Raw genomic sequence first — 13,684 nt, 5'->3', positions numbered from 1 at the left:
GGGTGGCTGTGGGGATGCAGGTGGTGTTGAAGGTCTGGTGGCAGTGACTGCAGGAGAACTGTCCGTGAGTGGTGCTTGGTGTGGATAGCTGGCAGTAGTTGTTTCTCCCGGGGTTGAGTGCGAGGAGGGTAGCTTAGTCGCAGCCTTGGATGCTTGGAGATCCAATGATACTGGCGCTGGTCGGGTCGTGGGTGAGCGCAGACAGGCTTGCCTTAGGTCGCCCGCTGCGCACATCTGCGCAGAGGCCGCTATTAACCCATTGGCTGCTTCGAACGTTCTGCGCCAGTGCTGAATCTTCGAAGAAACAGGTGGGGCCGCGTCGGCCAACGGACGTGCGCAGCACTACAGAGGTAGTGCTTGCGACGACCGTTGGCTGACGGAAGCAGCCAATGGGTTAAATAGGGGAAGGGGGAGGGAGGAGCATCTGGCTGACGGGAGTGGGCAGCTGGCGGGGAGCCACAGGGGCAGCAGCAGCGAAGAACAGGCAGGAACCGGGCTCAGGGTTAAGGAAGGTAGGGCAAGAAAAGGACAAGAATAGAGGATCAGGCAAAAGAACACAGAGTCAAAAAAGGCAGAAATAAAAATAATCACGGTAAATAAACAGATAGTGCACACAGAGAATGGTGAGTGCCACAGGGAACGATCACCTCAGAGGGACTCGAACCTCCGACAGGCGCTGAGGTGGAGGCACAGCAGCAGGGAGGCTGAGTCAGCGGAGCTGCACGGGCGGCGAGCTGGGTCTATGACCAGTAGGTCACAGGATCTGACAGGTGATGCCCCTTGCAAGACAAGCGAGACAGAAGAGGACTTTCCAGAGGTCAAGAATCCGATGGGGGCACCGCTATACTTGTGAAATTTTATCTGCATGGCAGAGGTATCCAGGAGTGGCAGATACTGATAGGGCGTGCACTACACATACATTTAGGGACACAAAAGGGTGGAGGTGCTTATTATTTTACCTGCCGCTCTCTATAAGTTTTTGAAATAGAGATGTTGGGGTCTTGGTGCTTGAAATTCAAATTTAAAGACTAAAAGTAGAAAAAGAAGGGACTATCAGTACTGGTCTTGATTGATCGTCTTTTCAGGGAAGACTAGAAAATTAGAGGGGTTTGTGCAGAGAATAATATTGAAGGATGACGACAATCCATGAGTTGTTAAGGTGAGTAATATGCCAATGGTAGTCAGAGAAGAGGTGATTGAGGAATTGAATACATTGAAAAGTGCAGAAATTAGTAGAGCCAATAGAGACATCTGAATGTGTGCCACCCTTGGTGGCAGCCTAGTGTGCTTATGGAAAAGTTAGATTATATATTGCCCTGAGGGACCTTTTTTTTTTTTTTTTTTGTAAGACGTTTATTAGTGCTTTAAAGAGCAGTACATATAGCAAAGCCTACAACCCATCGGGCCGGCTGCAACAATATGGTGCATCGTGAGGGTAAGGGAGCATGGGGATAAGTGCACCATTCTCGCGATTGTGCCCCCAGCGAGTGGGGTTAAAGTACCATTTTTATGTCCAACTTGCTCACTAGACAGTTACATCCGTAAGTGACGTCTCATTTTTCCATTTTTTCTTTAACTTTTAGAAATAAACAATGTAACTCTGCAAAACATAACAGTTCAGTTCTCATTGGTGTGTCCCTAACTTCGGCTGTGTTGTCGCGCATCTGACCAGTGTCCACAACACTGAACCCCATAGAGTGAAGTGTCAAGCCTTGGGGGCGCGGCATTGGAATGGGGCTATCAGTGCGTGTGCGCGGCTTGTCGTGGTTGTAGCATATAACAGCCATCGAGAGCAGTGAGGCCCCGCAGGCTGTCGAAAGAGTGCGTGACGCGCCTGACTGGGAAGTGGTGCAGCCATGTTGTGAGTTCGGGAGATGGCGCCCCAGTCCGGGCCTATGGGCGGTCATGGGGCCTGGCACATCTTCCAAGTGCGATTTGTAGTGCAGTCATAGCTGCATTCGGGAAACATGAGTCCAAAAACAGTGAACATGGGGATGTATGTGGGATGGGGGCGGGAAGGGAGAGTGTGCCTGCGGGAGCGATGCCTAGGAGAGGGGCCAGGAGTATGTTCCAGTCCATCACGGATGCGTCCGGGGGGGGGGGGGGGGTGGGGGGGGGCTGCTACTTACAGGCCGTGTGCGCTTCGCCTCCAATGCGCTCGGTGGGCGGGGGTCGTGTGAAAAAAGGGGGGGGGGAAACGGCCTGCGTGTCTCCGCCACTGCTACCCCAGCATTGCTATCTCATTCGTGGCGGTCCCTATGCGAGTCCTCTGGCCGTGCCCTCCCCCTGGAGGGACCTCAGGATGTCATCCCAGAGTTGTGCTATTGGGAACTGCCGTAAGCCCGCTATCTCCTCCCGGTGTAGTGCTGTACTTTCTGCTCGAGCCCAGTTGGTGAAGGATGCATACCAGTGTTTGGGGTGTGGCGGCTCCCTCCGTTTCCAGTGTTTGGTGAGCAGACGTTTTGCTGTGATGAGGCCTAGATCCCAGAACCTAGCCTGTGTCCTGTTGAGTTTGGTTCTCTTGTATAGCCCAAGTATACAAGCCTCCCACGTGTGTGGTAGCCCCGGGCCCGTTTTGTGTGTCAGGAGAGATGTCACCTCCCCCCAGTAAATGGCTAGTGAGGGACACTGCCAGAGCATGTGCAAGATGTCTGCGTCCAGCAGGTCACATCTAGGACAGGCGGCAGTATTAAGCGCGAAGTACCTGTTGATTCTATCTGGCGATAGATATGCCTGGTGCAGGATGTACAGCTGAATGGTGCGGAAGCGGGAGTTACGAGGGATGTTCACGGGGCTGGCCAGAACCAGTGTCCATTCCTTGTCCGTCCAGTCCCTCCCTCGGTGGGCCGCCCATTTGTCTCTAAGTGATTGTGTGGGTTTTTGTGTGTGCATGAGGAGGGCCTGTGCCAGCCAGCGAATGATGTGGGAGCCGTTGCCCATGACGTGTAGGTATTGCATGAGATGGTGAATCGGTGGCTCCTCCTGGATATCTCCCCAGGACCCCGTGTATTCCCGCAGTATGGACGCGTGGAGCAGGAATTGCCCCGCCGGCAGGCCCAAGCTCTCCGACAGCTCAGCAAATGGGAGCATGGCCCCGTCTGCATAGAGATCACCCATGGTTTCCACCCCAGCCACGGTCCAGCTCTCCAGAACCCGGGATGTCACTGTCCCACCCCTCCGGGGGGTGCCCATCAGGGGGAGTGCAGGGGCATATGGCCTGACCGCCCGGTCAGTTTTAGGCTGCGGATGAAGCACTTACGGGCCACGGCCATATGCAGGGGCAGAGGGCGGGGCCCCTTGGTCAAAGGATGAAACAGGGCGCAGACCTGCGCGTGGGTCCATTGATAGTCGGCAGTGGCCGTATCGTCAAGATGTGACCCACTGAGCCAGTGCGTCACCCACTGCAGCTGCGTAGCCAGGTAATACAGCTCCATATTAGGGACGGCCAGCCCTCCCTCCGCAGTCGGCGAGTACAGCTTTGCCAGGGCCACGCGGGGGCGCCCAGTGTTCCAGATCAGGCTGCGGAGCATTGATTCTAGGTCGCAGAATATCTTGACGGGAACATACAGTGGGAGGTTTGCAAAGTGATACAGGAGCCTGGGCAGAGCTATCATTTTGGATAAAGCGACCCTGCTGGGTACGTTCAGCGGCAGAGTTTTCCATAAGGTCATCTGGGCCCGGAGCGAGGAGACAGCGTGCACCAGATTGCCCTCCAGTATGTTTTATTATTATTATATTATTATTCCGAGTTTTGTATAGCGCCTGGTTACCAATAGGCATCCCCGCGCTTATTTTTGTGGGTCCCTATATATATACATCCCGAGGTACTTGAAGGCAGTGGGGTACCATGTGAGTCGAGCGCCTCCGAGGTGCACACTACACTCCCGCAGGCCCGGACTAAACGAGTATACCCCGGACTTGGTCCAATTGACCCTAAGACCCGATGCTTCTTCAAATGTCTGGAAGATGTCTGACAGTGTGTCCGGTACCGCGGTAAGATCCCGTACATACAGCAGCAGGTCGTCTGCGTAGAGTGAAACTGTGTGCACCCCGTCAGCCAGTGGGATCCCCCAACCTGCTCCCCTATCCCGCAACAATGCCGCCAGGGGCTCTATGGCCAGGGAGAAAAGAAGGGGTGACAGGGGGCAGCCCTGCCGGGTGCCTCTGCGCACCCTCACCGCCTCCGATAACAGCCCGCCCGTCCTCACTTGGACACTGGGCCGCTGGTAGAGTAATCCGACCATGTCCGCGAAGGCATCGCCCACGCCAAATCTGTCCAGCACCGCCCCCAGATAGGGCCACTCCACAGAGTTGAAGGCCTTCTCTAGGTCCAAGACTAGGCACCCCGATCTCGGCCAGTGCAACGTGGCAGCTTCCTGGACTCGGAAGAGACGGCGTATGTTACGGGAGGTGCTTCTCGCTGGCATGAATCCATTCTGGTCTTCATGCACCAGATTCGGGACCTCTAGGGCTAGGCGTCGGGCCAGCAAGGAGGTGAAAATTTTGTAGTCGGTGTTCAACATGGCTAATGGCCTGTATGACCTCATGCATGTGCCATCTCTGCCTGGCTTCAACAGTGAGACAAGATTGGCCTCATTAAGCGTGTCCGGGAGCGCCGATTCCTCAATAGCAGCGTTATAGACCTTAAGCAGTTCCGGGATCAGTGTGTCCGAGCATGCTTTGAAAAATTCGGCGGGCAAGCCGTCTGGGCCGGGGGATTTGCCATTGGATAAGGCGAAAATGGCCTCTCGCATCTCCTCCTGTGTGAACGGCACTCCCAGGTCCCCCTGTTGTGCGTCCGTGAGGGAAGGCAGTTGTATCTCTGCAAGGTAATCTGCAATGTGCGCCGAGGGGACCCCCAACTGGGACTTATAAAGGGCTTGGTAGTGTTTCACAAAGGCTTGGTGTATCTTATTCTGCAGTGTATACTGTCTCTCCCTCAGTGTTTCGGATGGCTGACACCGGCTCCGTGCGGCTCTCTTGCCTGACTAGCCAGGCCAGCAGCCTTCCGGGCTTGTCACTGTGTTGGTGTACGCGCGCCGAGTGTGCCGCATAGTTGATGTGTCTCAGTCGTTCTAGTAATGCCTCGTGTTCCGCTCGGGCCTCGTTCAATCTGTCACCTGGCCCGGCCACCGCTTCCTGTTCCCAGCGGAGCAGATCTGCCTCCACCCTGTCTAAGTCAGCTTCTAGCGTTTTCTGCATGCTCCCCTGTGTGCCCAGACAGTGTCCCCGTATCACCACCTTAAAGGCGTCCCATTCAACCCATGGGGAGGACGCTGTGCCCGAGTTGTCTATGAAGTATTGTGTTACGCAAGCCTGCAGGGAGTCTCGGAATGGGGCGTCCAGCAGTAAGGCAGGTTGCAAGCGCCATGTGGGGATGGGCGGGTGTGGGCGTTCCCATGCTATGTACAGCGTATGTGGATTATGATCTGAGTGTGTTCGGCCAAGGTAGTGAGAGTCTGTGATGTGTGGAAGCAGTTCTGATGACACCATGTACCGGTCGAGGCTGACGTGTAGCGTGTGTGCCCCCGAGTAATAAGAGTATATTCTGGAGTTAGGGTTGTGTGCGCGCCATGCATCTTTCAAATCCCACTGCGCCGCCCATTGTGTGAGTGCTCTCGTGGCCCCCAGAGACGCTGCGTCCGGCCTGGATCCAGTACCGTGTTGTAATCCCCCCCCCCCCAGTATCCAGGGGGCACCGTGCCAGGGCGCCAACTTCTCCGAAATACGCGCCAGAAAGCCCCCTTGATCCGTGATTGGTGAGTAAATGGACGCCAGAACTACTGGTTGCCCATCCAGGCGGCCTCTCACCAGCACGTATCTCCCCTCCGGGTCTGTGAGGACATCTGTCATTGTGAAGGGAGTACCCGGTTTCACCCACAGTAGCGCCCCACGGGCAAACGAGGAGTATTCTGTGGCATACAGCTGACCCTTCCATCTACGGCGCAGCGCTGTCACCTCCGCCCCGCTCAAATGCGTTTCCTGCAGGAGTGCAATGTGCACCCGTTGCCTTTTCAAGTAGGAGTGCATCTGGTAATGGCGCGAGGGTGTGTGCATGCCTCTGATGTTCCAGGTGCATATCGTTATCGCGGCCATTTGAGCAATGTAAACTCCCCCCCCACCATATTTACGAACAGCCGCCCCCCGAGGGCCCAATGCATCCTCTGTCCCAGCTCTCCCACAACCACCCCCCTCAGCACACTCTGCAATGTTCAGGAAGACATTAGGGAAGGGGAAAACAAATAACAACAAAAACCAGCTGTGGGTAGGTCCCACTAAAATACCAAAAGGGCAGTGGCGAAACGGGCCACCGTCCATACTCTCGAGCGAGAGGGACAACTCTTCTAATCTATGGGGTAACGTGTACTAAGCACAGTCTCGGCAGTTCAAATGTGCGGTCAAGGAGAGGGATCAAGTTCCTTCCCTGAGCCATATGAGATAGGCGACTGGCAGCCAATGTCAAAGTTCCGGAACGTGGCGCCATCCGATCCATGAGGGGCCTCGCTCATGCCGGTCCCGGCAAGGGGGGAATATGAGGCCGCCCAACGCGCCTCCCGGGCCCCCAACAGGAATGGTTCCCCATTGACCGTGGCCGGCGGTCTGTGGTGGCACATGATGTATACAGGTCAGGAGACAGCCCCACCGCCCCCACACCCCCGGGCCATCAGCACCAATTGGAGCAGTACTCACTGTTCTGGCTATCCTCTGTCCAAGCGGCAGGCAGGGGGGGGGGCGCAGGCGTCCCCAGCGGCGTCTGGCAGCAGCCTCGCCTCAGTATCCTGTCAGTTCCTGCCACCACCTCCGCCGCCACGGCAAGCATAGCACAGATGACTCCCACCGGGTCAATGAAACAGGTCAGCAGTTTGCGGCGTAACGTTCGGTAGGTCCACTGATATCTGTGAGTTCGGAATCACATATATGGCTTCATCTTCATCACTAGGAATTGTCTGTTGACCGTCTTCCAGGGCCGCTTCCTGGGATGGCGAAGCACTCAGCTGGGTGACCCTCAGGAGCGCGTCCCGCTGTTCCTGGAGCATTTGGTCCATTGGAGGAGAATGTCGGGACCCCTCTTCATGGCGCTGAGGTTGCTGCGCCCTAGTCCTGCGGCGGCTCCGCGGCCCGCGCGGCCTTCGCCTCTCCTCGCCCCCCCGTGCCTGTCTGGGTGTCGTGTCCGTGCCCTCATCCAGCCACTCAGGGACCTACTCGGGGGTGCTGAAGAAGTGAGTCTTGTCCCCCGCCACCACTCTCAGTTTTGCCGGGAATAGCAAGGAGTATTTAAGGCCCGCGGTGCGGAGTCGCCGCTTCACCTTCATAAAGTTGTGCCTTTGGCGCTGCACTTGGATGGTGTAGTCAGGGAAGAACATTATTGTGGCATTGTCTATCCGGATTTCGCCCAGGCGTCTGGCTTCCCTCAGCACCGTGTCCCGGTCCCTGTAATTCAGTATCCGGAAGAGCAGCGGTCTTGGGTTAGAGCCGGTTGTGTGGGGCCTCGTCGGCACTCGGTGCGCCCGCTCCACCACAAAGTGGGGCGAGAGCGTGTCCTCGGGCAGCAGGGTCCTGAGCCAGTCCTCGACATGCTGGGCAGGGTGGTTTCCTTCCCATTTTTCCGGGACCCCTACGAGCCTAATGTTGTTGCGTCTCGCCCTCCCTTCCGCGTCCTCGGCCCGATCCTCTAGGAACTCCACTCTGTTGAGGAGGTCCTGCACGTGCCTGTCCGTCTGGGTGACTTTGGGTTCAATTTCCTTCACCGCGCCCTCCAGAGTTTTGGTCCGATCGGACAGCTTCCTGTGATCATCTCTGAGGTGGGTGAGGTCCACGGCCACACCGTCGATCTTGGACTCCAAGGAAGTTCTAGTCAGTTGGAGCGACTGTTCCATGCGCTCCACGGCCGCCAGCACGCTGTCCAGCCTCGCGGTTAGTTGGTCGGTGGCCATTTTGTTTGGCAGCTTGTCCGTTTTTCCCTTCAGCGGGGCACCTCCGGTCCCAGTGCGGGTTCGCACCCCTCCGGACATGGGCAGGGTCGCCCGGTCTGCAGCACCTCCGCCCGGGCCGCCCCGGCAGTGCCCCGGGGATCACTCCGCCGCCAGGTGGGGGGTCTGTCTACAAGTGGCCGCCTCTCCGGTCGGAGCCCTCTTCGTCTTGCCTGGGGGGAGGGTCCGCCAAGCGGGTCCCCGTTCTCATCCGGCGTGGGTTCGCCGCCCCAGTCCAGTTGTTGTTGGGGATAAGGCCGCCAAGGCAGTTAGGGCGGCCCGCTGGTCCACAGTGTGCGGGTGCGGCAGGCAGAGCCGGCCTTCAGGTCTGGGCCTAGGACGTGGCCCCTCACGTGCCTCCCCGTCCCCCAGGCAGCCGCTGTCCCCACAGGGGGTCCTCAGGTGAGTCCGCTGCGGAGTGCGCTGATATGGGCCTCCTGCACAGGGGGGCCGGCCCGGCTATCGCTAGTTGTGACGCGGCGGCCAGTCGGGGGGGCCGGGCAGCTTCTGGACTGGCAGCGGGTGCGCAACGCAAGTCCCAGGCGGTTGCTCCGCGCAGTTTCCGTCACACCTGCAGCCGCGGGAGGGACTCACTGGGCGGCTCCGGTTCTCTGATCTGTGTCCCGGAGTGGAGCCCTCGTCAGCTGGATCCACCACCCCTCCGGTGTCTCGCCGGTGGTGGCCCCCGTATCGCGCCTGTCCCGGGCGCAGCTCCAGGAAGTCAGGCAAGGCAGTGCCGCTCACGGGGCCTTAGGTGCACGATGGCCGCGGCGCGAGGGCCGGGCGGCCGCTCCTCTCGCTATTCAGTCCCCCCACAGGCGTCCAACATCGAGGGGAGGTAGTCTCAGGGCCGCCGGAGGGTGAGTGCAGCCTGGCGGCAGTGGGCTAGGGGGCCGCAGTCCGCGTAGCAGGGATCGCCGGCCGGGGCCTGTGCGCTGGGCCCGGGCCGCGACCTCGCGTGAATGTCCTGCCGGTCAGGAGGCAGCAGGTCCCGCAGGAGGGCCGTGGGAAAGGTCGGGGTCGGCCTCGTCGGAGCCCCAAGATGAAAATCGGCCAGGATGCCGAGTAGTGACCCGGGAGGGTCCGCCCGCAGTTTCGGGCGGCTGCAATGCAATTTGGCGGAGAATCGGCTCAGGGAAGGGGAGCTTCGCACGGAGCTCTACCCTGGTGCGACTTTCGCCATTGTGTGCTTAGCCACGCCCCCTTGCCCTGAGGGACCTTAACAGAAATATGTTTGTACATAGGTTTTTACTACAGAAGATAGGTGTACTGTTGTCACAAAGAATTGGGATTACTGGTTCTTTTCCATAGACATAGGTGTCACATACCGCTAGTTATGGCTCCACACTAAAAGCAGAAGGTTAACAACATTTATCACTTCAGTAGGCTGCAACTAGTTCTTAAAAGTTCTGTATTGCCTGGCATCAGCAGTTTAATGTATTAGATTCTTGAGGGAGCTAAATGTGTGATCTTCTTTCAAGATGACATCATTGTGATTCGAAAATCTAGGAAGACACACAAATCAAAATTGAAGGATGTTTTGAGCATCTTGAAAAAGAAACAGTAACAGCAGAATGTTCTTGAAAAAGAAAGGACTAACAGCAGAAATTTCCAAGTGCAACTTGTCAGACAGAGCGTAATAGAGGAGGGACATGAAGTGGGAAGTGATAGAATAAATCCCAAAAAAATAACGAATTGAGGTCATCAAGCATGCACCAGCTCCCACAAATCTATTACATTGTAAGACCATTTTTAGAGTTAGTGGGCCTTTATTTGAAGTTCGTAAACAACTTTGCTGAAAAAGTATATTCCCAAATGCAACTATTTAAAAATATTTCCACATTTCAATGGACATTGGAATGTCAAAAGGATCTTTGTGAATTTAGAAAACAATATAGATACACCACTCTACCCCTTAGTGGACTTGATATGGCTAATATATCAGTGGTAACCACAGCTACCAATGGCAAGGGACTAAAAGCAGTCTCAAGTGAAGAAGGAAGTGAAAGAAGTCATCACTTTTGGTTCAAGATTATTAACTCCTGCAGAGGAAAAATATTGAGTAATCGAAGGGAAACAGCATATGTTTGGGGGTTAAAACATTTTCGGCAGCAGGTGTTTGGCTCACCAACTATTTTGAGAAGCGACCACACGCTTTTTACAAAAGTTTTTACAACCAGTGGTTTGTTGAGAGCATCTCATGGAAGCAAAAACAATCTAATACGGATATATAATATAATATGTTCCTGGTGTCAAAAACAAGGTGGCTTATTTTTTAAGCTGTATGCTGTATGGAAAATGAGTGGGATGACTGATCTGTGGTGGGATTGTGAAATAAAAGGTACATTTAATTAGTGAAGAGGAGTGGAAGAATGGTTGGAAGATGGCGCCAAACTAAAGTAAGTCAAGAAATTTGTGAAGGGAGAATGAAAACAGTTGCACACCCATGCGTGGGCGTGTCACCCTGGGCACAATCCAAACCCTGAATAGGGTTATTCAGTTTTTCATTCAAAATAAACAGGTTAATCCAAACTTCATGCTCGAGTTTCTTTTATACTTCTCATCTTTACTTCAGCCAAAATATGAATGGTAATATCAATCCAGAATTTCAAATTTGTTACAGAATCATCCACAATGCATTAATACATCCTTTTTTTGAATTTCAGATTCCCAAGGCATTTCGGGCACTTGGACCTTCATCAGGGGAAAATCTATGATATACACAAATTAAGACGCCATGAGGTTGTCGTCCAATAGGCAATATGTACATGCTTAGTAATCAATGGTGAAAACGACAGACAATAGTTATGATGACCAGTTAAAAAAAATCCAAACCAGTGTGTGAAAAATAACAATAAAAGATAATTAGTTAGTGTCCATTAACAATGTAGGAAAGGTAATTCACATAGTAGAGTAGTATTAGCAATGTGCATATCATTGCAAGCGTGACGAGATTAAAATGGCTGGTGTCTCATATGATAAAACGGTTATGGGAATGCTTGTGCTCACTGCGTTTAGGAAGGTGAATGTGACAAAATTAATAATAACAAAATTAAAATGGCCGGTATCTCAGTTGATAACACAGTTGAAGACATCCTTGTGCACACTGAGTTATAAAGGTGAAAAAGGTGTGTGCCCATTATTCGAAGCAAGTGATAACAAGTGGACTAAGGTGTACGCTTGTCTACGTGTAATGTAAACAAATAAATTGATGTGCTCCCCGGGTGGTAAAAACACCAATTTTAGCAATAGTGATAATTTGTTAGTAAAGATAAAAATAAAGGTGAAACCGACCCGGTTCCAAAATAAAAGGTATACCCGGAGTACCTAGAGTTGATACTTACTGTGCACTTATGCGCAAAGGCATTCAGTGTTCGGTGATGGCATGCTGCATTAGCCGGTGGTGGCGAAACGCAGTGTTCGCATGTTCGTCAATTATTAAAGTTAAAACATGAATATAGGACTATAACCGGAACGTGTGTGGATTACCAAGAGCGGCCATATTGGATTGTGGAATTGAAACCGTAAAAACATAAAAAAGTGTAAGAACCAATCACCATATATCATAGTGTCAAACGTATAGCTGAGTTGTGATCAAATATGTAGAAAATGTTTGAATAACGTGGGTGACTAAAAAAATTGCAGAACATATAACAACACAGTTTGATATAGGAATCATGTGTGAATAATGAAGATTATATAATCAATCAATCTATCAGTTAACAGAAGTACAATAACACAAAAATGTTTTAATGATTGTGTGGTCAATCAATCAATCAGTAAACAGAAGTACAATCTATAGATAACACTGGAATTCCATCCTTTCATTCATCCCATGTGTTTTTAGTGCATCTAGATGTCTAATCCAGAAATTCTCTTGTTTCAGCAAATAGTTACGGTTGCCTCTGCCCTTGTGTTTTTCAACAAATTCAAGAACAAGGCATTTCAGTTTAGTGATGTTGTGGTTCTGTTCTAGGAAGTGGAAAGTTACAACTGATTTCATGTGTTTTGTTCTGATATTCCTTTTATGTTCATTGACTCTAACCTTGATTTTTCTTTCAGTTTTGCCCACATATATTTTGCCACATATGCACTTTAATAAGTAAATGACGTTCATAGTGTCACACATGTTGGCGACCTTAAAACCAATTTTTGTTTCCCTCCTGAGGTGAGTAATAGTGGACCCTTGTATTATGTTATGGCAGTTATTGCAGTTATAACACGGAAGAGTTCCTTCGCGTTTAAATGGTTGTCAACATCTCTCCTAGATTTTTGCTTCTCTTGTATGCGAAAATGGGATTTTCACTAACCAATTGCTTAAAGTCAGGTTCCAGTAATAAGATCTGCCAGTGTCTTTTAATTATTCTCTTATATGGACCACTCATTGTAGAGAATTTGGATACTATAACCATGCGATTTTGTGCTGGTTTGGTTTTGCTGAAGAGTAATTCACTGCAAGTTTTCAGCAGGCAGAGGAGTTTGGCATGATCCAAAACTGTTTCAGGGTAACCACATTCTGTGAATTTCTTTAGCATGTCTCCCATGCGTTTAATGGATGTCTCAGGGTTGGAAACTATTTTTTCTTTTGTTTCTGTCTGTTTTATTTGGTGAAAATGTCAGTTCCCAACCCATGTTGTATTTTTTAAATGTTATTAATCTCAACATCCAACAGCCAAAAAAGAAATGTGGTGTTCCTGTATCTCATGTGTGAATTGAATCCTTTCATTGATGTTGTTGAGTTCACTTATTGCATTAGACAATTCTGTGTGAGAACCGTTCCATAAGATGAAAATATTGTCGATATACCTTAGGAATGATTTAATGGGAGTTTTCCAATGAGATAAGGATAAAATATATTCCTCCTCAAATTTTCTCATGAATAGATTTGCATAGGCTGGTGCACCACAATTCCCCATAGATGTACCAGTCAAGTGAAGGAACCACTGGTCCTTCCATTTAAAATAACTCTGATATAGGGTAAAGTGAAGAAACTCCATCAGGAAAAGTTGTAATCCAAGTCCAAAGCTGTTTGAAGAAGTGTATGTTCAATAGCTTTGATTCCCAAGTCATGAGGGATTGAGGTATACAAAGATTTTACATCAACTGTGCATAGTAAAATTGTGTCATCTTCCTTAAATGAGACTTGATGGATCTTAGACCAAAACGCAGTGGTATCCCTTACGTAGGTACTCATCTTTACCACACTTGGTTGGAGATATCTGTCTAAGAATTTTCCTATGGGTTAATGCATGCTTCCTCTCGTTGGTACTATTGGTCGGAATGGTGGGTTATACAGATCTTGTGTATTTTGGTAGCATGTGTATTGATAGGCTTTTGGGATTGCTGTGTATAAGAAATATTTTAGCTTTTGTATAAGAAATCTTTTAGCTTTCTCATTAAGCACACCCTTCTCTGCCACTTTGTTGACAATGCTTTTTAGCAAGTTCAAAAATTGCTCCATGGGATGAATGTCAAGTCTGGCATAATGTCTTCATAGTTGATGTGAGCCTCAACTTGAGTTTCATAATGAGTTGTGTTCAAGACGACTATGGCGCTTCCTTTGTTTGCTTTTTAACACATAATGGCTGGATTCCTAGCAATTTTTAACAATGTTCCAAATTCTTTGTTGGTTACATTCATTTGTTTTTCCTGAAGTTCAGTTTGTATAGGTCTTGTTTAACCAAGTTTTCGAAGATATCCAAGCTTTTGTGGCT

Source organism: Lissotriton vulgaris, chromosome 4_1, assembly GCF_964263255.1.
Source record: "Lissotriton vulgaris chromosome 4_1, aLisVul1.2, whole genome shotgun sequence".
NCBI lineage: Eukaryota > Metazoa > Chordata > Amphibia > Caudata > Salamandridae > Lissotriton > Lissotriton vulgaris.
The sequence above is the reverse complement of the archived record's forward strand: the minus strand, read 5'-3'. Positions refer to the sequence as shown.